Source organism: Pleurodeles waltl, chromosome 8 (assembly GCF_031143425.1).
Source record: "Pleurodeles waltl isolate 20211129_DDA chromosome 8, aPleWal1.hap1.20221129, whole genome shotgun sequence".
Classification (NCBI taxonomy): domain Eukaryota; kingdom Metazoa; phylum Chordata; class Amphibia; order Caudata; family Salamandridae; genus Pleurodeles; species Pleurodeles waltl.
Window position 1 is genome coordinate 1,037,233,568 of NC_090447.1, and position 24,092 is coordinate 1,037,257,659.

The window sequence follows — 24,092 nt, forward strand, 5'->3', positions numbered from 1 at the left end:
CACTGAAGATTTCTTCTTGGCTTCCAGTGCAGGGTGAAGGCAGACAGCCCTCAGAGCATGCACAATCAGGAAATAGTCGAGAAAGCCGGCAGGATTAGGTGCTACAATGTTGCTGGTAGTCGTCTTGCTACTTTGTTGCGGTTTTGCAGGCGTCCTGGAGCAGTCAGTGGTTAACCCTTGGCAGAAGGCAAAGAGGGAGATGCAGAGGCACTTTGGTGAGCGCTTGCATTCGTCATCTGAAGAGAAACCCACAGGAGAGACCCTAAACAGCCTTTAGAGGAGGATTGGCCACCTAACCAGGTAAGCATCTATCAGGAGGGTTCTCTGGCGTCACCTGCTGGCACTGGCCACTCAGAGGCCTCCATTGTGCCCTCTCACCTCTGCATTCAAGATGGCAGAGGTCTGGGACACACTAGAGGAGCTCTGGACACCACCCCTGGGGTGGTGATGGACAGGGGAGTTGTCACTCACCTTTCCTTTGTCCAGTTTTGCACCAGAGAAGGGGCTGAGGGATCCCTGAACTGGTGAACACTGGCTTATGCAAGGAGGGCACCATCTATGCCCTTTAAAGCATTTCCAGAGGCTGGGGGAGGCTACTCCTCCCCAGCCCTTAACACCTTTTTCCAAAGGGAGAGGGTGTAACACCCTCTCTCAGAGGAAATCTTTTGTTCTGCCTTCCTGGGACGGGGCTTCCCAGACCCCAGGAGGGCAGAATCCTGTCTGCGGGTTGGCAGCAGCGGTAGCTGCAGTGAAAACCCCAGAGAGCTAGTTTGGCAGTACCCGGGGTCCATGCTGGAGCCCTGGGAATGCATGGGATTGGCACCCCAATGCCAGATTTGGCATGGGGGGACAATTCCATGATCTTAGACATGTTACATGGCCATATTCGGAGTTACCATTGTAAAGCTACATTTAGTTATTTACCTATATGTAGTGTACTTGTGTAATGGTGTCCCCACACTCACAAAGTCTGAGGAAATTGCCCTGAACAATGTTGGGGCACCTTGGCTAGTGCCAGGGTGCCCTCACACTTAGTAACTTTGCACCTAACCTTCACTAAGTGAGGGTTACACATATAGGTGACTTATAAGTTAGTGCAGTGTAAAATGGCTGTGAAATAACGTGCAGTGGCAGTCCTGTGTAAGAATTGTCTGAGCTCCCTATGGGTGGCAAAAGAAATGCTGCATAGGGATCTCCTGGAACCCAATACCCTGGGTACCTATGTACCATATACTAGGGAATTATAAGGGTGTTCCAGTGTGCCAATCAGAATTGGTGAAAATGGTCATTAGCCTGCAGTGACAATTTTAAAAGGAGAGAGAGCATAAGCACTGAGGTTCTGGTTAGCAGAGCCTCAGTGACACAGTTAGGCACCACACAGGGAACACATTCAGGCCACAAACTATGAGCACTGGGGTCCTGGCTAGCAGGATCCCAATGACACATATAAAACACACTGACAAATAGGGTTTCCACTATGAGCACTGGGGTCCTGGCTAGCAGGATCCCAGTGAGACAGTAAAAACACTCTGACATATACTCACAAACAGGCCAAAAGTGGGGGTAACAAGGCTAGAAAGAGGCTACCTTCCTACATATACTTTACCCAGTTGTGAGGCATTTCAATCAAGACTATAATAGGGATGTGTCCAAAGTGAGTTTCTTCATTATTGATAGGATACCTCTCCTGAAATGAGGTGGTAACAGAGGATTGCAATTGAGGAGACAAGAGTACCATTCCATAATATCCTTAAATACTAAGACACCGTACAGATTGAATAAGGATGAGGAACTGGAAGTACATCTTGGAGGCTAGGATGATCTGGGGTACATTTGTTTTGTAATGCTGTGAATATATATATAGTATATCTCTTCTTTTTTCTCTGTTTTTCTTTTTTCATGTTTATACTTTTTTATAGAAATTTGTAATTCTGTAGTGAGTTAGATTCTCGGGAAGGTGTTCCCGTTGACCTTTGGCTCGCTGTCTGGATAAGCCCTTTCTGAGCTCTAGAAAGTTTTTAATTTGGAATTTCTAGGTTTTCATGTCACTGTGGGGTATGGCCATCATATGATTGCGGTGATAACTAACATTTATTTAATTTTTTCTTTCTTCTTCGTTGTTTTTCTTTATTTTGTGACTTTTCCAGGATATAGGCCCTCATTACAACCCTGGTGGTCGGTGTTAAAGCGGCGGTAAATCACGACAGTGCCGGAAACCGCCAACATAGACAGCCACTTTAACACTCCGACTGCCACGGCGGTACAAACAAATACCGCGGCTGTAACCGCCAACAGTATTACAACAGCCCAATCCGCCACCTTTTCCGGGGCGGTTTCACCGCGAACAAAAACACTGCGGAAACAGGACTTGGAAGGGAAAACACTCACCTCTACACACCCCATAAGGAACCAGAACACCATGAAACCCGAGCTCCAGATACTCCCAATCTTTGTCTTCCTGCTCCTCTACCAGGAACATCAAAGACGGCGGCAAAGCCCATGGTGAGTACTGCACCTACGACACAGGGGAGGGAAAAAAGAGTGACACACACACGCAACATGCAACACTCCCACCCCTACCCTCGCCCACTACAACACACACACGAGTACATGTTGATACATTACATTTACAACCCCCAACCTCCCCTGGAAGAATGCAAGGACAAAAGGAAATGAGTTGAACGTTTGTAATCTATTAAAATACAGTAATCAAAAATATATATACACACTATAAACAAATATATACACCAAGAATACAAGTCCAAGGTATTCCACATTAAAGTCCGTGGACCACTGGGCCCAAAATGCATGGGCGATGCCCACACTCGATACCCGATCAAAACGGAGAGAACACTGCTGGAGCATCAGATAGAAATACAACAGGCACCTCAGGGGGAAGGGAAGGGGGGGCACCTCAGCCGGATGAGTGCACAACACCAGATCCACGAGGGGGCTCCATGTCCACTACTGTATCCTGGGGAGTGCAAAGCCACAGTCTCTCAAGTCTCTCCAGTAGGTGGTTTACCCACTGCTGTATCCTGGGGAGTGCAAAGCCACAGTCTCTCAAATCTCTCCAGTGGGTGGTTTGCCCACTGCTGTATCCTGGGGGGTTGAAAGCCACAGTCTCTCAAGTCTCTCCAGTGGGAGGCTTGCCCACTGCTGTATCCTGGGGAGTGCAAAGCCACAGCCTCTCAAGTCTTTCCAGTGGGTTGCCCACTGCTGTATCCTGGGGAGTGCAAAGCCACAGTCTCTCAAGTGGATAACAGTCTCCACTGGTTCTGGATGGGGCTTTGTGCCCAGAGTTCTTCATCCTGCCAAGGACTGAGGTAGTGGATGCCTTTCTCCACTTGTTCTGGAGGTGGCTTTGTGCCCAGAGAGCTTCATCCTGCCAAGGACTGAGGTAGTGGATGCCTTTCTCCACTGGTTCTGGAGGGAGCTTTGTGCCAAGACTGCTTCATCCTGCCAAGGACTGAGGTAGTGGATGCCTTTCTCCACTGGTTCTGGAGGGGGCTTTGTGCCCAGAGAGCTTCATCCTGCCAAGGACTGAGGTAGTGGATGCCTTTCTCCACTGGATCTGGAGGGGGCTTTGTGCTCAGAGTGCTCTATCCTGCCAAGGACTGAGGTAGTGGATGCCTTTCTCCACTGGTTCTGGAGGGGGATTTGTGGCCAGAGTGCTTCATCCTGCCAAGGACTGAGGTAGCGGATGCCTTTCTCCACTGGTTCTGGAGGGGGCTTTGTGCCCAGAGAGCTTCATCCTGCCAAGGACTGAGGTAGTGGATGCCTTCTCCACTGGTTCTGGAGGGGGCTTGGTGCCCAGAGTGCTTCATCCTGCTTGTGGCGGCCTCAGTAGTGTCGGAGCTTTTGGCGCCCATTGGCCTGCGGTGCTGGTGGCGGAGGTATCCTGTGAAGCGGTGCTGGTGTCGGCGGTGTCCTGTTCAGCAGTGCTGGTGGCGGCGGTGTCCTGTTCAGCGGTGCTGGTGGCGGCAGTGTCCTGTGAAGCGGTGCAGGTGTTGGCACTGTCCTGCTCAGCGGTGCTGGTGGCAGCGGTTTCCTGTTCAGCAGTGCTTGTGGCGGCGGTGTCCTGTTCAGCGGTGCTGGTGTCAGCTGTGTCCTTGGCAGCGGTGCTTGTGGCAGCGGTGTCCTGTTCAGCGGTGCTGGTAGCGGCGGTGTCCTGTTAAGCGGTTCTGGTGGCGGTGGTGTCCTGTTCAGCGGTGCAGGTGGCGGCGGTGTCCTTGGCAGCAGTGCTTGTTGCGGTGGTGTCCTGTTCAGCGGTGCTGGTGGCGGCAGTGTCCTGTTCAGCTGTGCTGGTGGTGGCAGTGTCCTTGGCAGCGGTGCTTGTGGCGGTGGAGTCCTGTTCAGCGGTCCTGGTGGCAGCAGTGTCCTGTTCAGCTGTGCTGGTGGCAGCGGTATCCTATTCAGTGGTGCTGGTGGCGGTCTTGTCCGGCGTGCAGGTTTTCGGTGACTTGCCTGTTTTTCTGTGCCCCTTCCCCACCTTGGATGGTGGCGCAGCTGTCTTCCCACTCCCAACTGTACTCCTCGGAGAGGCTTTGGTGATAGATGTTTTGCCTCCCTCCCACTGGGCAGTGGCCAGTTTGTTGTGCTTTTGAGGTGGGGGTCTGTCCGGGGTCTGGCTCCTTGGCACACTGGCTGCCCTGCTGCTTGGAGCACTCCAGAAGCCGGTTACTACTGGCACCACTGTTCCCGCAGATGTTGTGGCTGAGGTGCTGGGTTGGGACCTGGAAAGGCGGGCCCCAGGGGACTGAAGGGGTGGGGTAGGTGAAGGGAAGAGGTCAAGGTTGGACAGGAAACGTTTTTTGGACACACTGGGACAGGTAAATGGAGGGGGTTTGGGAGTGGAGGTATAGGTAGTGGTTGTAGGAGGTGTACGTTTGCTGACTTTGGGTGCAGGTGCATGGGCTGGAGGCTGTCGTGAGGTGGATGGCTGTTGGGTGGGTGTGTGGCTGCGTTTGTACCTTGGGAGGTGGGCTCACAGACACACTGGGAGAGGTCAAAGGGGATGTGTGAATGGTAGTGGGGTGGTGAGTGCAAGTGAGCGGGGTGTGGTGATGGGTGTGCTGGTGATGGAGGTAGTGGCTGAAGATGTAGTGCATGCAGGTGTGAGTGGAGACAAGACTGGGAGGGAGGAGGGAGATGAGGAGGAGGGGGACACAGTGGAGGCAGTGGATGTTGGTATGTGTGCATGTGTATGATGCTTGCGTGAGTGCCTGTGGGATGTGTGGTGCTTATGTTTGCCTGAGCTTCCCTTGTGTGTTGAGGTGTGTGCATGCTGGTCTGATGGTGTGCTTGGATTATGCTGAGGTACAGGTGTTTGTTTCTGGGTGGAGGGAGTTGGAGGGGGAGGCTGGACAAAGGGACAATGGCTGCCATCAGTGCTGAGGCCAGAGTCTGAAAAGCTCGCTGTTGGGTTGCCTGACCAGAATGAATGCCCTCCAGGTATGCATTTGTCTGTTGCAACTGCCTCTCTACACCCTGGATGGCATTCAAAATGGTAGACTGCCCAACAGTGAGGGACCTGAGGAGGTCAATGGCCTCCTCACTGAGGGCAGCAGGGCTGAAAAGGGCAGGGGCTGATGTGCCTGGGGTGAAGGAGATGCCCACCCTCCTGGGTGAGCAGGCACAGGCACACGCCGAGGGGCTGCTGGGAGGGCAGTGCTGGTAGGGGGTGTGGCAGCTGCACCGGTAGATGAGGGCACAGAGGGACCCACCACCGCAAGGGAGCTCCCATCAGAGGAGGAGTCTGTGTCGCTGTTTTCAGCTCCTGTCCCCACTGTGGAGCTCCCCTCGCCCTTCTTCCCACTGGTGGCTTCTGACTCTATAGTCTCGCCCTCCAGGGCCATGTGGGATGCAGCTCCCTCCTGCTCCGGTGCCACTGCTCCTCCGCCTGATGATGCTAATGCACACAAGAACAGGGAGGCCACAAAAAAGGGTTGGGGGCAGACAGAAGAAAGACATGTTGAGTGCATGCAATACCGCTACAGTTGGCAGACACTACAGACACAGAAGCCCCCTGCACTACGCCGTGCTCTTTGAGTTCCCGAATTAATCACAGGGACATGGGGTACAAGGCCTATGCCCGATTGCTGCACACATGGAAGTCACAGGAGCCGGACTAGGTGTAGTTGGCTCTGAACACAGGTGGGGTGGGGTGCCACATGGCCTGCCTTAGGAAGGGACCTTGCCTACTAAACTCGCCCTGGCCTAGGGGAACCCACAGCCCACCTCCCCCACCCAGACACCTACAATGCGCGCTGAATCAGCAGAATGAGAGTGTACTCACCCCCTTGTGGTTGCTGTGATGCCCTCAAGCACCCATCCAACTCCAGATACGCCACCGCCAGGATCTGGAACATCAGGGGGTCATGGTGCAATGGGCACCCCTCCCACGTTGGGAGTCCATCCCCAGCTGGGCCTCCGCCATCTTCTTGCTCCAGCGGCGAATCTCCTCCCATCTTTTCCGGCAGTGGGTGCTCCGTCTGTAGTAGACCCCCAGGGTCCGGACTTTCTTGGCGATGGCATGCCAAATATCCTTCTTCTGGTGGGCGCTGACCTACACAAATAGTACAGGGGAAAAGGAGAAGATATAACTGTCTGCACCGTCATAGTCATTGGCCCGCATCCCTACCCTGGCCATGACGCACATGCACTCACCGTTGTTTCATGCAAGCCTCATTCTCCCCGCCTATCTTTCATCCACACCACTCCACACAGGCATTGCCCATACGGCATGCTCACACTGTACTTACCTGTTTGCCTGTAGGACCGTAGAGTAGCGTGTACTGGGGGAGGACCACATCCACTAGTTTCTCCAACTCCTCAGTGCTGAAGTCAGGGGCCCTTTCCCCAGACACATGAGCCATTGTCTCTTCCAGACTGAGGTCACAGCAGCACTTGCAGTGTAGGTCCTCTCCTGTCGAAGATCAGGTATCAAGTGATTGAACAGACAGAAAATGGTGGTGACATCCACGGCAGTGCGTACCGTCAACGCCGGCATACATCGTCATTGGCTCCTGGGACCCATAGGGTCCAATGTTAACCAATGCAGGATTGCGCCGCGGTCTTCAACCGCCTACCGCAACAGTGTACAACGCCAGCGCAGTTACCTCATGTCCCCTTGTCCCACCTTACAGGTCAGGCAGCTGCCATTTCAGGGGGCCACATGGCATTAATTTTGACTGTGTCACACATATCTAGGCCTTGCATAAACACTAATACAGGCATATATCATTAAAACAAATTAGGGAATAAAGTTGTGTTTACGTAACTCAGTGTTGGTTGACTCTCTGCTTGCTGTTTTCTTCCATAGAGCACGTCCGCTGGGGCAGGTGAGGAGATGGCGGCATCCTCCGGTGAACAGACCGCTGGTGGACCTGTCGACAATGGAGGAGCGACATGTAATTGTCACATACAAACTTGATCGTACCACAATCCTGGAACTGTGTGCCCAGTTAGAGCCAGACCTGATGTCAGCTATCCGTCATCCCACAGGAATCCCCCCCTCTAGTGCAGGTACTGTCAGTACTCCATTTCCTGGCAAGTTGGTCTTTTCAAACAACAGTGGCCATTGCATCAGGGATGTCCCAACCTGTTGTCCAGAGTGTTGTCTGCCCTGCTGAAACACAGGCGCAGCTACATCGTGTTCCCTCAGGTGGAGGATTTACCTACAGTGAAAGGTGACTTCTATGCCTTGGGACATATCCCCAACATCATAGGTGTCATTGATGGGACACATGTGGCCTTGGTCCCCCCCCCGCAGGAGTGAACAGGTGTACAGAAACCGGAGGAGTTACCATTCGATGACTTTGCAGATGGTGTGTTTGGCCGACCAGTACATATCCCATGTGAATGCCAAGTTTCCTGGCTCAGTGCATGACGCTTACATTTTGAGGCAAAGCAGCATTCCCTTATGTGATGCGGCAACTCCAGAGGCACCGTGTGTGGCTATTAGGTGAGGATATGGACCCAATACAGTCCGACCAGGTGTCTGGGTCTGGGGATGTCCCTAAGAGTTAGTGTGTGTCTAACAGTTGTCCCTCGACATTTGTAGGTGACTTTGGTTACCCCAACCCGTCATGGCTACTGACCCCAGTGAGAAATCCCAGGACAAGGGCAGAGGAACGCTACAATGAGGCACTTGGGTGAACTAGGAGGATTATAGAAAGGATCTTCGGCCTCCTGAAGGCCAGGTTCAGGTGCCTCCATATGGCAGGTGGTTCCCGATTCTACTCACCAAAGAAGGTGTGCCACATCATCGTGGCCTGCTGTATGTTTCACAACTTGGCTTTGCGACGACAGGTGCCTTTTATGCAGGAGGACGGTCCAGATGGAGGTTTTGTGGCAGCTGTGGAGCCTGTGGACAGCGAAGACGAGGAAGCAGAAGAAGAGGACACAGACAACAGGAACACAGTGAGTCATCAATACTTCCAGTGAGACACAGGTAAGAAGACAACACTGCCTGCTACATCTGATATAATTCTTCTACCTCTCATCTGTCTGTCACTTTCGACCCAGTATATGGACCCTGGTTTGTCACTTTTCCTTTCAATTTCTCAGATGTGGGTCCCAATGTGTGACATCTGTTTTGTTTCCATATGGACTAGAGCTGTGTGACATAGGTATGTTGACAATACATTGGATATAGCATTTTTCCACAGTTATTGCAAATACTCATTTTTGAAAGCACAGACTGACTCCAAATTGTTCTGTGATTTAAGGGTGTTTATTTAAGTGCAAAATAGTGGAGGGGGTTGTAAATTGGTCAGGGGTGATGGTGGAGGAATGTTCATGGCAGAGTCCAGTCTATTAGTCCCACAGGTGCATTGTTCAAAGGGGCATAGGAAGTGGAGCTAGGGCAGTTTAAGGATGGACAGGGTGACAAAGTGGGACAGAAGGATGACATTCAGGGTGGTCTCATTTCTTGGTGGGGGTCTTGGCATTGTTCTCAGTCTTTGTTATGGATCTCAGGGATCTTTGCGGGGTGGTTCTCCATCTGCAGGGGGTGGGGTGCTGGTGTTGTGGTCCTGTGGTGATGCCTCCTTTCCTCTAGCGCCGGCGGAGGTGGTGGGCAGTTCATCGTCCAGGCTAGTGTCAGGGGCCCCTTGTTGTGCCACAGTGTCCCTCCTGGTGTTGACGAGTTCATTCACCACCCCTACAATGGTGCCCAGGGTGGTATTGATGGATTTGAGTTCCTCCCTGAACCCCAAATACTGTTCCTCCTGCAGCCGCTGGGTCTCCTGAAACTTGGCCAGTACCGTTGCCATCGTCTCCTGGGAATGGTGGTAAGCTCCCATGATGTTGGAGAGGGCCTTGTGGAGAGTGGGTTCCCTGGGCCTGTCCTCCCCCTGTCACACAGCAGCCCTCCCAGTTCCCCTGTGTTCCTGGGCCTCTGTCCCCTGAGCCATGTGCCCACTACCACTGCCCCCAGGTCCCTGGTGTTGTTGGGGTGGTGGGTTAGTCTGGGTTCCCTGTAGTGGTGGACACACTTCTGCTTGACGTGTCCTGGGGACAGAGGTATGGGCCCACTGGGTAGGTGCTGTGCTGGTGTTTCCAGAGGGGGGAAGCGACTGTCCCGAGGTCCCAGATGGGCCAGGCTGGTCATCTAGATCCAGTTGGACAGAGCTGCTCTCATAACTGTGGGCCTCTTCTGTGGGTGGAGTGGACATGTCTGGACCCTCCTGCCTGGGGATGTTGGGTAGGGGTCCTGCAGGGGTGTAAAGGCATGATTATTGCATCTGTATGTGCCATAGTGTGCAATGCGTGTGTGACCCTGTACCCCAGTGCTTGCATTCTTGTGTAGGCCCTTCTGTGGTAATGGTTTAGGAGGGTGTGTGGGTATATGCAGTGGCCATGCATTGGTGATGGGTGTCCATGCTTTGGTGTTGCATGCAGGGCTTGGGTTTGGGATGATGCTTTTTTAAAATCCACCAGTGTCAGCTGTGCAGCCACTGAGCAAACAATCTTGTACTACCTGAGGAAGGCGGAAGCTGAAACGTTGTAGTAGAAATATATTTTTGTTCTTTAGTGAGATCATCACTTCTTTCTTCGATATTACATTTTCTTGTGACTCATTGTATCCTTTGGGATCCAGATTTTTGCCCTGGCTGGCTGTTGTTTTCTTGTGATCCTGCATCTTCCAGTATATATATATATATATATATATATATATATATATATATATATATACACTTAAAAGACCAAAGGTTACATTACATACAGGGATAGGTTTGGAATTTACTTACACATTTCAAGTAACTATAATTTGCGGCCTAAGGTAACTATAACTTGCGCCCTCGCCATGCACAACTAATTAGCCCAGATATTACAGCACTCATGGCCACTTTTATAATATCAATGAAAATATAAATGAAACATTAGAAGTTAACTTATTAAAGAAAACACTATGCATGTTAGGGACACAAGTTATAGTTACCTTAGACCGTGAGTTATAGTTACTTGAAATAACTCTAACTATAACTATTGAATTTCAAAAATGTTGTACAAGTAAATTCTGAACCTAACTATAACTTCCCAATAACCTTTGGGTATTTAGTGAATTTCTAAGGTATTTTTAATTATATTTCCTAACTATAACATCCCTGCAACCATTGTTTTTTTCAGTGAATTTCAATTTTTTTTTTAATTGTAAAGTAATTTTCATTACTTTGGCTTTCATTATGGCCCCGGCGGTGAGTGATAAAGTGGTGGTAATACAGGCAATAGGCTGGCAGTAAGTACTGCCAAATTATGACCATGCGGTGATATCTCCCATAGACAGCCAATGTACTACAACAAACCGCTGAGGCGGAAACAACAGCCACCGTGGCGGTAGCCAACAACAGCCAGGTGGGAGACAAAGCATCGCCCACCATAATAAGAAAGACAAAACCGCCAACTTTTCTGGGGGGGGCTGCACTGTGGTGGTGGTTGGAGGAGCCTCCTGGGCAGCTCCTGCACTTACTGATGGCTGCACTTCCACAGCTGGCGTTGGGGGGCCTTCTGACAGCTGGTGGTGGTGGCAATGTTTGCCTGACATCTTTCTCTGGCATCGTGCCTCGTCTCCTTCTGTCCATGGGTCGTGGATCCCTTACCCTTCCTGGCAGGGGTGCATGGGCTCTTCCCCTCTCTGCCTGCTGGTGCAGGCTCCTTCCCCTTCTTCACAACTGGTGCGGGCCCCTTCCTCTTCTTCACAGCTGGTGCAGGCCCCTCCGCACTCTTCCCTGGTGGTGCTGGCCCCTTCACACTAATCTCTGGTGGTGCAGGATTTTTCACACTCTTCCCTGGTGGTGCAGACCCCTTCTCCTTCTTCCCTGTGGTGCTGGCTCCTTCCCTTTCTGTGATGGAGGTTTGTTATCCTTACCACCACGAGCAGGTGGTGCTACCACTGTCCCCGTGGACTCTTTGGCTGAGGTGCTGGGCTGTGTCCTTGGTACCCTGGCCACATGTGCAGGACAGGGGGGGGCAGGAAAGAGGTCAAATTTGGAAAGGAAAAGCTTTTTAGGGATGGTGGGGCAGGAGGAGGGAGGAGTAGTCAGAGTGGAGGATGAGGGAGTGGTTGTTGGAGGTGTATGTATACCTGACCCGGGTGCAGGTGCATGGACTGTATGCTGATGTGAGGTGGGCGGCTGTTGGGTTGTGAATGCTTGCGTTTGTGTCCCTTGGGGGGGCAGACATGGTGGCAAGGGACATAGGGGACATGTACATGGCTGTTGTGGAGGTGTCTGCCAGTGAGGTGTTTGTTCTGCTGGGTGTAGTGATGCTGATAGTGGATGTGAGTGTGGACATGACTGGGAAGGAGGAGGAGGAGGAGGGGAGATAGTGGAGGCAGTGGATGTTGTAGTTTCTGCATGTATGGTGTTTGTGTGAGTGCCTGTAGGATGAGGTTTGGTGCTTTTGTTTGCCTGTGCCACTCTTTTGTGTAGCCTTGTGTGCATGTCCGTCTGTATGTGTGCCTGGAATGGGTTGGGGTTGAGGGGAGTGGGATTGGGAAGTGGTAGTTTGAGGGAGGACGGTAGAAACAGGGACAATGGCTGCCATCAGAGAGGAGGCCAGAGCCTGAATCAATCTCTGTTGGGCCTCCAATTCACTGTGAATGCCCTCCAGGAATGTATTGCATTGCTTCATCTGGGATGCCAGCCCCTGGATGGCATTCACAATGGTTGATTGCCCTACAGGGATGGATCTCAGGAGGTCAATAGCCTCCGCACTCAGGGCAGCAGGGTTCACTGGGGCAGGGCCTGAGGTGCCTGGGGTCGAAGGAGATGCCCACCCTCCTGGGTGAGGTGGCAAAGGTAACTCGCTGAGGGGCTACTGGGAGGGCAGTACTGGTACTGAGGGTGGTGGCAGTACCTGCAGCTGGGGTGGTCACAGAGATGTCTGCCACCACTAGGGAGCTCCCATCGGAGGAGGTATCTGAGTCGGTGTCTTCAACTCCTGTCTTCACTGTGGTGCTCCCATCGCCCTCCTTCCCACTGGTTCCCTCGGCGTTGGTGGACTCTGCCTCCAGGGTCATGTGGGATACAGTTCCTTCTGTGGCCGGTGCCCCTGCTCCTGTGACAAATGATGCTAATGCACACAGGGACAGAATGACAGAACAAAGAAGGGGAGGGAGAAAAAGGAAACACTGGGTCACTTACAGCACCAACACCACTGTTAGGGTACACAGCACCCTCACACACAGGGAACAGGCCTACGCAATATGCATTGCACTACCAGTGATATGGCTAGTCATCAAGGCATGATGAGGCTCACACACCGCCAACTGCAGCAATACTGGAACCCACGATGCCCTGCCTGACAGAGACTACTGACAAGCTAGGTTACCTGTATTTGCCAGCAAACCATTACCATTCAGAGGACCCACGCTGCAATGTCTGGCCTGGCCTTAGGGGCATCCACTAACACATAACCACCACCCGGATACCACCCCACCAGCCAAAATATGTAATGATACCCATTGTACTCACCACCTTGTGGCTGCTGTGATTTCCTCCAGCGCCCATCCAGCTCAGGGTATGCAACTGCCAGAATGCAGGCCATCAAGGGGGTCAGGGTCCGACAGGCACCCCTTCCTCATTGGGAAGCCATCCCCAGCTGGGCCTCTGCGGTCTTCCCTGCCCAGCGTCTCAGGTCCTCCCACCGTTTCCGACAGTGGCTGTTCCACCTGCCACAGACCACCAAGGTCGCACCTCCTTGGCGAAGGCACACCATATTCCCTTCTTTTGATGGGTGCTAACCTGCAGCGGCAATAAAGACAGGAGAACACCATTAAACTAACAGTCCAGCCTGTCACACGTGGCTCACCATACCTGTTTCCATAACCATTGGCACACACATAGCCCAGTGCACAACATGTACACCACCAAAAGATAATCCCACATCTTGCACAATGCCTTCACAACCATCTCAATGCATCCATGCCACATGCATCATGCCCACAGTGTACTCACCTGTTGGTCTGGAGGCCCATACAGCAGTCCGTACTGGGGTAGAATCCCATCCACCAGTCGCTCCAACTCCTCTGAAGTGAAGGCTGGGGCCCTTTCCCCAGTCTCACAGGCCATGGTAGGTTCCAGACACAGGTCACAGCAGCACATACAGTGTAGATCTTCTGCTTTGGAAGGTCACAAAACAAGTGCAGAATGAATTAGTAAATGGCAGTCACATCCGCAGCGGTACACACTGTCGCTGCCGGTGTAGATCCCATTTGCCACTGTTCCATAGGGCCCAATATTATCCAAAGAGGAATTGTACGGCTATTCAAGACCGCCTACCACCACAATGCCCAACGTCGGCAGACATACCTCACTTCCACCTGTCCCTCAACACAGGATAGGCGGTCGCAATTTCAGGGGGGTGAACAGGCCTATCGATAATTGCTGGCTCACAGAATATATATGCACGTACTTCTAAATTTACACTGTCCCAATACATAATTGCATGATGTGGACTGCTGTTGTGGTTTAGTTGTTCAAATTGTGATAGCCTACTCACTCTTGTGTCCCTTAGACACCTACGGCTGCAGATGAATAGGAGATGGAGACATACCCCCGTGAACAGACCCCTGGTGGACTAAGCTACACTGGAGAACAGGCACATTATTCTCACCTATAGACTGGACAAGGCCACAACCACAGAGGTGTGTGCCCAGTTGGAGCCAGACCTGATCTCATCTATCTGTCATCTGACTGGGATCCCCCTCTTGTGCAATTGCTGTCAGTTCTCCATTTCCTGGCAACTGGTTCTTTCCAAGTGATTGTGGGCTTGGCATCCGAAATGTCACAGCTAATGTTCTCAATTGTGCTGGACAGAGTGTTGTCTGCCCTGGTAAAACACATGTGCATCTACATAGCATTCCCCCAGGTGGGAGATCTGCCCACTGTGAAGGCCGGATTCTGTGCAATGGGACAGATCCCCAATATTATTGGAGCGATTGACAGGACACATATTCATTTGTCTCCACCACCAGAATGAACAGGTGTACAGGAATCTTAAAAGTTTCCAGTCCATGAATGTGCAGATGGTGTGTCTGGCGGACCAGTACATCTCCCACGTCAATGCTAAATATCCTGGGTCACTGCATGATGCCTTTGTCCTGAGGAATAGCAGCATCCCAAATGTGATGGCCCAACTACAGAGGCACAGGGTGTGGCTAATAGGTGAGCCTTGGTCCCCACCCAGTGTATGTTAGTGTATGCCTCTGATGTGAACCTCATGGGATGGTGAGAGGCTAAACGTTGTCCCTCACTATTTGCAGGTGACTTGCTACCCAAACCTATTGGTGCTGCTGACCCCTGTGAGGAATGCAAGGACAAGGGCTGAGGAAGGTTCTAAGGAGGCACATGGGTGAACCAGAAGGATCATTGAGAGGACCTTTGGCCTACTGAAGGCCAGGTTCAGGTGCCTCCATCTGACAGGTGGATCCCTGTGCTACTCACCCGAGAAGGTCTGCCAGATAATAGTGGCATGCTGCATGTTGCACAACCTGGCCCTCAGACGGCATGAACCTTTTCTGCAGGAGGAGGAGACTGGAGATGCCCCTGTGGCAGCAGTGGACCCTGAGGACAGTGAGGATGAGGAGGCAGAGGATGAGGATGTAGACAACAGAACATCAGTTATACGTCATTATTTCCAATGACACACAGGTGAGACAGTGCAACTTCCCATTTCTATGGCTTCTGGAGTATGCTGTGTGTCTGTGGCATGACGGCATTACCCACTTTTTACCTCTACTTACTGGCATCTATGGATTGTAATTTTACAGATGTTGGTGATATGACAACAATGTCCTGATGTGATAACTACAGTAAGCTACAGGCCATTATTTCTATGCTCTCACAATGTACAGTTCATTTGCAATGGATGTAGCTTTTTTCATCACTACAAACTTACAATACATGAAATATTAGTAGTTGGGTTTTGTACCAGGGTGTTTATTGTAGTGCTAAGAAATTGAGAGGAAAGTGCAATGGAATGGGGAGATGATGGAGGAAAGTCCAGGATATTGTTCCAGTCTGTTTGTAGCACAGGTGCAGTGTCCAAGGGGACATAGGTAGGGGAGCAATAGCAGTTCAAGATGGACAAGATGACTGAGTGGGACACAAGGGGGACAATCAGGAGAGTCTCATTTCCTGGCAGTGGTCTTGGCAAGTGTCTCTGGCTTCTGTCTGGGTCGCAGGGAACATTTGCGGGGTGGTTCACCTTCTGCCGGGGGAGGGATGCTCGTGTCCTGAGGGTCCTGTGGTGGGGCCTCCTGCCCACTAGCGGCTGCAGAAGTGAAGGGCTGTTCAGTTGACTGGCTAGAGATAGGGGCCCCCTGGTGTACTGTTTCCTCCCTCATGATGTTGGCCATGTCTGCCAGCACCCCTGCTATGGAGATCAGGGTGGTGTTAATGGCCTGCAAGTCCTCCCTGATCCCCTGATACTGTCCCTCCTGCAGCTGCATGTTCTCCTGCACGTTGTCAAGGATCTAGCCCATCGTGGGAATGGTGGTAGGCTCCCAGGATCTCAGAGAGTGCCTCCTGGAGAGTTGGTTCCCATGTCCTGTCCTCCTCCTGGTGCACAGCAGTCCTCCAGTTTCCCTCTTGGCCTGTGCCTGTGTCCCCTGAACTGAGTGCCCACTGGCACTGACCCCAGGTCCCTGATTGTCTTGGGGGCAAGGTTAGGCCTGGGGTCCATGTACAGGTGGGCACACTGCTGATTGACGTGTCCTGGGGACAGAGGTTTGGATACGCTGGGTGGGTGCTGTGTTGTTGGACCCTGAGGGGGAGGCTCTGTGGTGGTCTGTGATTGTGCCATTTGTCCCTGATGGGCCAGGTAAGTCCTCCAGATCTTGAAGTCCAGAGTTACTGTCACCACAGAATGCCTCTTCTGTTGGGGGACTGGATAGTGGTGGCACCTCCTCTCCACTGACTTTGGCTGGGATACCTGTGGGGATGCAAGTGATATATTATGCTTCATGTCTGTGAGATATTGTACATTCCTGGCTTCCCCTATATTGTTGGTGTTGCCCTGCCAGATTTTGCTTGTGCATGGTATGTTAGTTTCAGTATGTTCTGCATGCTTTAATGATGGGTGTTCATGCAGGGCTGGGAGGGATGTTCATGCATTGGTATGGCATGCAGGGCTTGGCATTGGGGTTATTGAGATGAGTAGGTGCAGTGTGTGGGTTGGAGTGGAGTGATGGGAGTGAGGGTGTGGGTATGGGTGTGGGTGTGAGATGGCATGGCAGGTATGGGGGGGTGATGAGTAGTAAATGTTGACTTACCAGTGTCTAGTCCTCCGGCTACTCCAGCGAGTCTCTCAGGATGCAGTAGTGCCAAGACTTACTCCTCCCATGCTGTGAGCTGTGGTGGAGGAGGTGGGGGTCCACCACCATTCCTTTGTATGGCTAGCTTATGCCTTGCTGCAATGGAATGTGCCTTCCCCTGTAGGTCGTTCCACCTTTTCCCAATGTCGTCCCTTGTTCTTGGGTGCTGTCCCACGGTGTTGACCCTGTCCACAATTCTACATTAGCTCCATCTTCCTTGCTATAGATATTTGCTGTACCTGTGCAGAAAAGAGCGGTGGCTCTACCCTGACAATTTCCTCCACCATGACCCTTAACTCTTCCTCTGTGAAATGGGGGTGCCTTTGTGGTACCATGGGTGTTGTGTTGGTGGGGGTGTGTTGGGAAATGTGGTAGTGTGTGTGATGTGGAGTGTGTGAGGGGTTTATGGGTGTATGTGTTGTGTATGTCTAGTTGTCTCTGTGCTCCTCTCCTCAGTCTCCTGGTGGCAATTGGTGTTCGTAAGGGGTTGTGGGTAATGTGGGTGTGTGTTTTATAGTGGTGTGGCTGTGCGGATGTGGTGTGTGTATGGGTGTCAGGTGTGTGTATTTGGTATTGGCCAATGTGGTGTTGTTTTGTATGTGGGTGTCCATTCTGAGTGCGGCGATATGTACCGCCAATGGCTTACAGCCATTGAATGTCCGCCGTGGTGTTTTGTTGGTCATAATGTGATAGACGTTGTTTTGTTGGCGTAACGGTATGGGTTTTGGGATCGCCACTTTATCACTAACCTTTGGTCTGGCGGATTTGTGGATGTGGCTGTATTCTGTCAGATTGGTGTGTGTGTCATAATATGGTTAACGGATATCTGCCACCGCAGCGGTATGTTGGCAACCGTCAGCGTGGTGGTAAGCAGGATTTACTGCCAATGTCATGATGAGGGCCTATATGTTAATCCAACCACCACTGTGCACAGACGAAGGCCAGGCCCTCCGGTGAACCCCCTAAAACTACACCCTCCCCGAGCTCATTTCAATCCTAGAGACCCTATCCCCTGCGGCCCACTACAATTCAATTGGGCGGTCCACATGGCTCCCCTCCCTGGGCAGATCTTGGCCCCTGGGTCCCCATACCCCCAGGCCTGGCTTTCTTTAAATGGAAGGGGTGAACAGCCCTCTCTTCTGGCCAAGGTTGACCCAGAAATCCCACCCCCCATGGCATGTCCTTATCAGTTTTTTCAAAATATTATTTGGGGAGGAGGGCCGCGTTGCCCCCTCCCCCAGCTGATTTCAGCCCCTCAGACCCCATCACCCGGGACCCAGCCTTAATAGATTCATTAGTTAGGTACTGAATTTACTAGCACAAAACCATATAAATTCAGCAGTTATAGTTACCAGCCCTACTCCCCCACAATGCACTGCTTATTATATCACTGATATATGGTCAGTGATATCACTGATGACATCACTGGTGATGTCGCATAGGCTCTCATTATCCTAATGAGACTACTGGATTTTGAGCAGCAAGATCGTCCACAGTGTGGGGGGACTGAGTCTGACCCACAGTGGATGATGCTTGTCGCTCCAAATTCGGGTTTTGCTCCGGCTAACTAGCAGTGCCTCATCTCTCCTGAATGGTAGAGACGATTGGGCAGCCGAGCGCATGACATATCGGTACTTCTCAGGGAAGTCGTGGTCACTCAGGTCACAACCGGTTCTCTCATACGCAGTGCGGTCTCATATATAAATGACAATAAAGGCAGTGTAAGTTTTAAAGATTTGTTTAATAAAACGACTGCATTTTGGATAGCAAACCGTGAGCTGCAATAACCAGAACTATACAACACAGTAATATTAAAATAGTGACTATGAGAGTGAAACACAAGAATAAGGCTATCATAGTGCCGCTAGAATCAATGGATTATTCCCTCTCTAAATTATATTTCAAGCACAGCATGTTAAGCTCTAAGCCTTCTTTTCAGGTTCCCCCGGGAGGACATCAATCCTCATACCTGAGCAAAGGCCTGTAATCTGCGTCAACATCTGCAACAGGGCATTCAGCATACCATTGTGGTTCCCTGGCTGGAATCTCCCACTTGACGTGTACTAGGGCTAGAAAGTGTTTTTATAACTAACACAGCAGATGTTCTAAGAAAATTTCCCTACGTAAGGATGTGTATTTTCAACTAATGTTGGAGACTAACCTTCTACCACGTTTACCGGCAATGTACCAGAATGTAGCCTTGACTGAAGCACAGCGCAATCAAGAATGCATTGTTTGAGAACACAGTGCTGAACTAAGCTAAACAGTTTGACAGAAGAAATTAAAACAAGACCGTAAAACTGGTTATTGTAAAAATAACAGTGCAAAGCTGAATAACATATATCTAGGTCAAGGTGCACAGCGGCCTAGGATATTAAACTAACGTGCATGGAGCTACAATATACTTAAAATGGCTACAAACAGTGACATCTCAATTTACATCACTGATGACATTATCCAGTCTCTGTACGTTTGGAACATGAGTTAGAGATACATACTAAGGTGTTACATTAGTTAAATTAGTATTGTTGAGGAGTTACAAATGAGTGATAGTATTTCTAATGTGTGTTATCTGAATGGATATGTGTGTATACATTTTTATGTGAGTGTTTGTGTAAGTGATGGGACAGTCTGGTGACTGGCTGTGTTAGTAGCTTTTTTAGTGAGTGAGTGGGTTTCTGTGTAGCTGTATGGTAAACATGTGGGTATATCAGTAGTTCTATGTGTGAATATTCAGTTTTGTCAGTAGTTCTAGTTGTAATTGAGTGATGGTATGATGTCTTATTTGGCTGAGTGAGTGGCTGTGTGTGTGGCTCTTTGAGTGAGTTAAAGCGTGTGCCAGTATATGTATGGGCAAGTAAGCAGGTGTACAGTGACTCTGTGTAAGTGAGATTGTGAGTAATGTATGGGTGTGTACTTATATAACTGATTCCATAGGAGGGTGAGTATATGTATTACTATATATAAGAGTAAGTAAGTAGGTGTATGAGTAAGTGCTTGGGTGGGTGACTGAATGCGTTATTAGTTGTACAGGTGAGTGAGTGGGTATACAAGTGGTTGTGTGCGAGTCACTACTTGTGTGGGTGGCTGTATGATTGTATTATTAGTGGGTAACTGTATGTCTGCATTAGTGAGTAAGTGGGTGTATGAGTGACTGTATTGGTTTGTGAGTAGATCAGTCAGTGGCTGTATATCAGAGTAGGTGAATATTACATTAGCTGTGTAGGGGAGTTGTGTAGGTGTCTGAATGGCTGTATGGATGTATAAGTTGGTGTCTGAGTAATTGTAGGACAAACTGATGGTTTTGTGACTGCCTATTTGAGTAAGCCAAAGGATGTGTGAGTGGATTTTACAATGAGTGAGTATTTTGATGTGTTGTTATCTGTGAATGGGAGTCCAAGTAGTTGTGTGAGTGCTTGTAGGAGATATTTAATGGGTATGTGAGAGTGTTGAGGTGGATGATGTCATCATTGATGTAATTTGAAATGTCATCAGTGGCGTCACTGTCCATGTCATGAGTGATGTAATATATGAGGTCATAAGCAGTGCATTGCGGGGGCGTAAGTTATAGTTAGGGCTGGTAACTATAACTCCTGAATTTCTATGGTTTTGTGCGAACAAACTCAGTACTTAACTATAACGTTACTGTAACCTTTGTTTTCTCAGTGAATTTGTAAGTTTTTTTACTCTATTTCCTAACTATAACCTTCCTGTAATCTTTGTTTTTTTTTCGGTGAATTTCTAGGGTTTTTAATGAAAAGTAATGTTAATTACCATATGTTAATTCATCCAAGCAAGGAGAAAGTAGTGATAATGTGAGTGAAAAAGGACATAACACACTAAGTAGAGGAGAAAGATGGAAAGCAAAGTATGAAGAATGAGGGCAAAATATGAAGAAAGAAAATAAATTCAGTTAGTAAAACAAAAACTCAGAATAGATTATTTACACATAATTCTAATTACTGTATTATTCCTCTATTTTAATTTTTTTTGGGATCCACAGATCCTCTGCAGAACCACAGATTGCCATTTGGTTGAACTCTATAGGATGTAAATAAGTCCACAAATTCTGATCCGTAGATTTGCTTAATTTTTCATAAATTATTTTATGTATATGGAAGCTTCTAAATGAAATGAAACCATAAGGGTGAACATGTTCCAACCTTTATACATGATCCCTTTTTTGTGTACAATGAGGTGGTTTAACATTTGGCAAAACTGTGGAGTAGCAGTGGGACCCACTGAGTCACTTGTTGCCAAGAACATAGCTTGCCTTTCTATTGGTTAATATATACACAACACCCAATGTTTCAAAACACCACACCAAATCCTGGCACTTTTATATTGTCTGTTGGTGGAGTAGGGTGCAAACTTTTCACTTTTTAGCTGCACAAAAAGAATGAAAGAAGCCAATGTTCCAACTGCTTCTCTGGCACCAGAGCAGGAAGAAGATGAACATTAATAAGGGGCTTCACCTACAAAAAAGAGTGATGTTTGGGTCTGGTTTAGTGTGCCATCAGACGAAAAGAGGGTGTGGGCAAGGTATGTACAATGTAAGATGTGTGGGATACTGTTTTCCGGAGGCACTCTTAGGAAATACAGTTATAGCACATCATTGATTTGGAAACATGTGAAGAGTAACATCAACATGCATATTTGAAGATGGTGAAGGAGAGAGCCACTACAGCAGCTGATCCTGATTCATCAACAACTGGACTTGGACAGACACCTCCACAGATTTCAATTCCCTCCACCTGCAGTGAACTCAAATATATGGTTATTCACTGAGGCAATGGTTATTCACTGTGGCAAGTGCCAAGATCTTGTTGTTAGAAAATATGATGACATCATATCCATGTTGGAGAAGGTGAAGAGTCAACTCAGTTGTTTTTTGTGGGGTGGCGTTAGCAGTGTGCACCAAGGATGAATACTTTTATTCCTCCTTGTTTTTTGCTTTTTCTATACGTGCTGCATTCTGCGGCACACATAGAGAAAGCAAATTGCCAGAAATGATTGTTTATGGTCAGGAAGGTGTCCCTTCCTGCACATAAACAATCATTTGAAAACTATGCTTTGGCACTTTTGTGTGTGCTGCATTGTGCAGCACACAGAAGTGCCAAAGTGTCATTTGTGATTGTTTATGTGCAGGAAGGGACACCTTCCTGCACATAAACAATCACACCCCTCAACACAGACATCCTTGCATGATGGTGCAAGGGTGCCTGTGTTGGCACTGTCAGCTAAATTTAGCACCAGTGCAGGGGGAAAGGCAGTGGTGCGCCGTATTCTCTTAAAAACGGTGGAACCCTGTGTTTCCTGCGCTGCCAATTTTGGCACAACAATGCACCACTTTTCTTTAAATCTGGCCAACAATTTGGTCATTAGCAGTTCTTGCAATCTATGTATTTAAAGAGAAACTTGGTTTAGAAAAAATGTGAAAAAAAAAGATTTGTGTTAGAACTGCTATATTTTATGTAAAGAGCTGTGTCTGCCTCCTTATTAATGTGTGCCCTTGTATTTCTCTGTGTACTGTATTGACTATATAGATGTATTTATGTAGAAATAACAAGTGTGTGCCTGGATGTGTTAGTGTACGCATTAGTGTGTGCCAGGGTGTGTCAGTGTATAAGTGAGTGTGCCCCTGTGTGTGCCTATGTGTGTCAGTATATGCATGGGCGTGCCTTGGTGTCTAACTGTATTTATCAGTGTGTGTGTGTGAGAGAGCGTAGCTTATATACTCAAGATTAACGTGAAAGGTTTATAAACTAATGCATAATAATGCTGCATAGAAAATGTATTAATGTATTTTTGCTAAACACATGCTTGAAATGTGCCCACAGGGAGTGGGCGCCAATGTATACGATGATTAATGAAATTGATTAATAATGAACTAATGATGTAGAATTAATGTGTTAATGTATGGTTTTACACTAATATTTACACTAATATTGAGGGTTACATGTTAAAGTTCTGCTAATAAATCATTAGGCCTTAGTTAGCATGAGTCGAGGCCTAGCTGCCCGGTTTTATATTGAATGTATTTTTCTAACGTACGGTGTGCTGACTTGCTGAAGGACATGAACGCGTATTTTTCCAAAAGTTAGAAGATGAGTGTAACCGTAGTAGATCCGTTCTCATGAAATTCGACTTGCTCAGGGAAACATTCTTGCTGAATGCAACCGTGTAGACTAGTCACAGGTACAAGGTCGCCTGAACCGGTACAGACAATGGAGCCACTGACTAAAGATGCGAAAAGGACCACAAGAGTGTGAAATCATAACGGACATTCTACCCGCTGGAGACGTCAATCACAAGAATCAATAAATTACGTGAGAACTGTTATGGGGTGACAATTTCGATGAACTCATTGGAAACCTATTGGATGAAGATAGTGGGGTGCCGACCTCACCCAATTAAATTTTAGGGGCTGTACAACAGAAAAGGGATAAAAACCCTATGACACAGGGAGAATGAGGATAATTAGGAAAGAGGGGAGATGCCTTACCGAGCTTTGCTGAAATCTTGGCTGATGGCGTATCAACTGATGTCCTGAGGACGAAGACAGAATCTATATGCTGACCCAACACGGAGGGTATGATAATGACATTGTAATTGTCTGTTTGCTTTTCCTTTCTAGGTACCAACTGCTTCTTTTGACAGAGACCTTAGCTAGAAGTTTTTCCAAATTGGTGTTGCTAAATTGTAATGCATGAAGCCCAACATGCCAATGCTAATTCGAGGTTAGTTGAGAGGTTCATTACACAGACTCAAATAGACAAATGACTGAATCTATGCTTTGTGGAATGATGTGCTAATATTACTCTGCTAAGTATAACCTATGTTGACGTTGTGCTATGTTTTATTGTATATAATCCTTGCTTTGATGAGGTCTTATTTGAGTTGCCAAATTATGACAATACTGATGAGTTTTTTGTTACTGAAACTAATAAACTTGCTATTAGAATTGTAATCAATAGGGAATAAACATCACAAAATTGTACTAAACTGGTGTGGTTATTCATGACTGAAAGGACATGGTGGTTTCTGAGCCTTATTAATGTCATTGATTAAACTGGATTGTCTTGTTATGGTAAATATTGATGACGTTTTTGACATATTGATTGATTTGTTGATCAGTTATCTCGTCCTAAGGTGTCTTCAATCAGGGTCGAAAGAGTCATTGACCTAAAACGAGTCCCAGAGTCAATAAATTAGTCATAAAGGAACGCGTTATCAGTTCTGGTAGCAGAGCGACGGTTTGGCCCTTTGG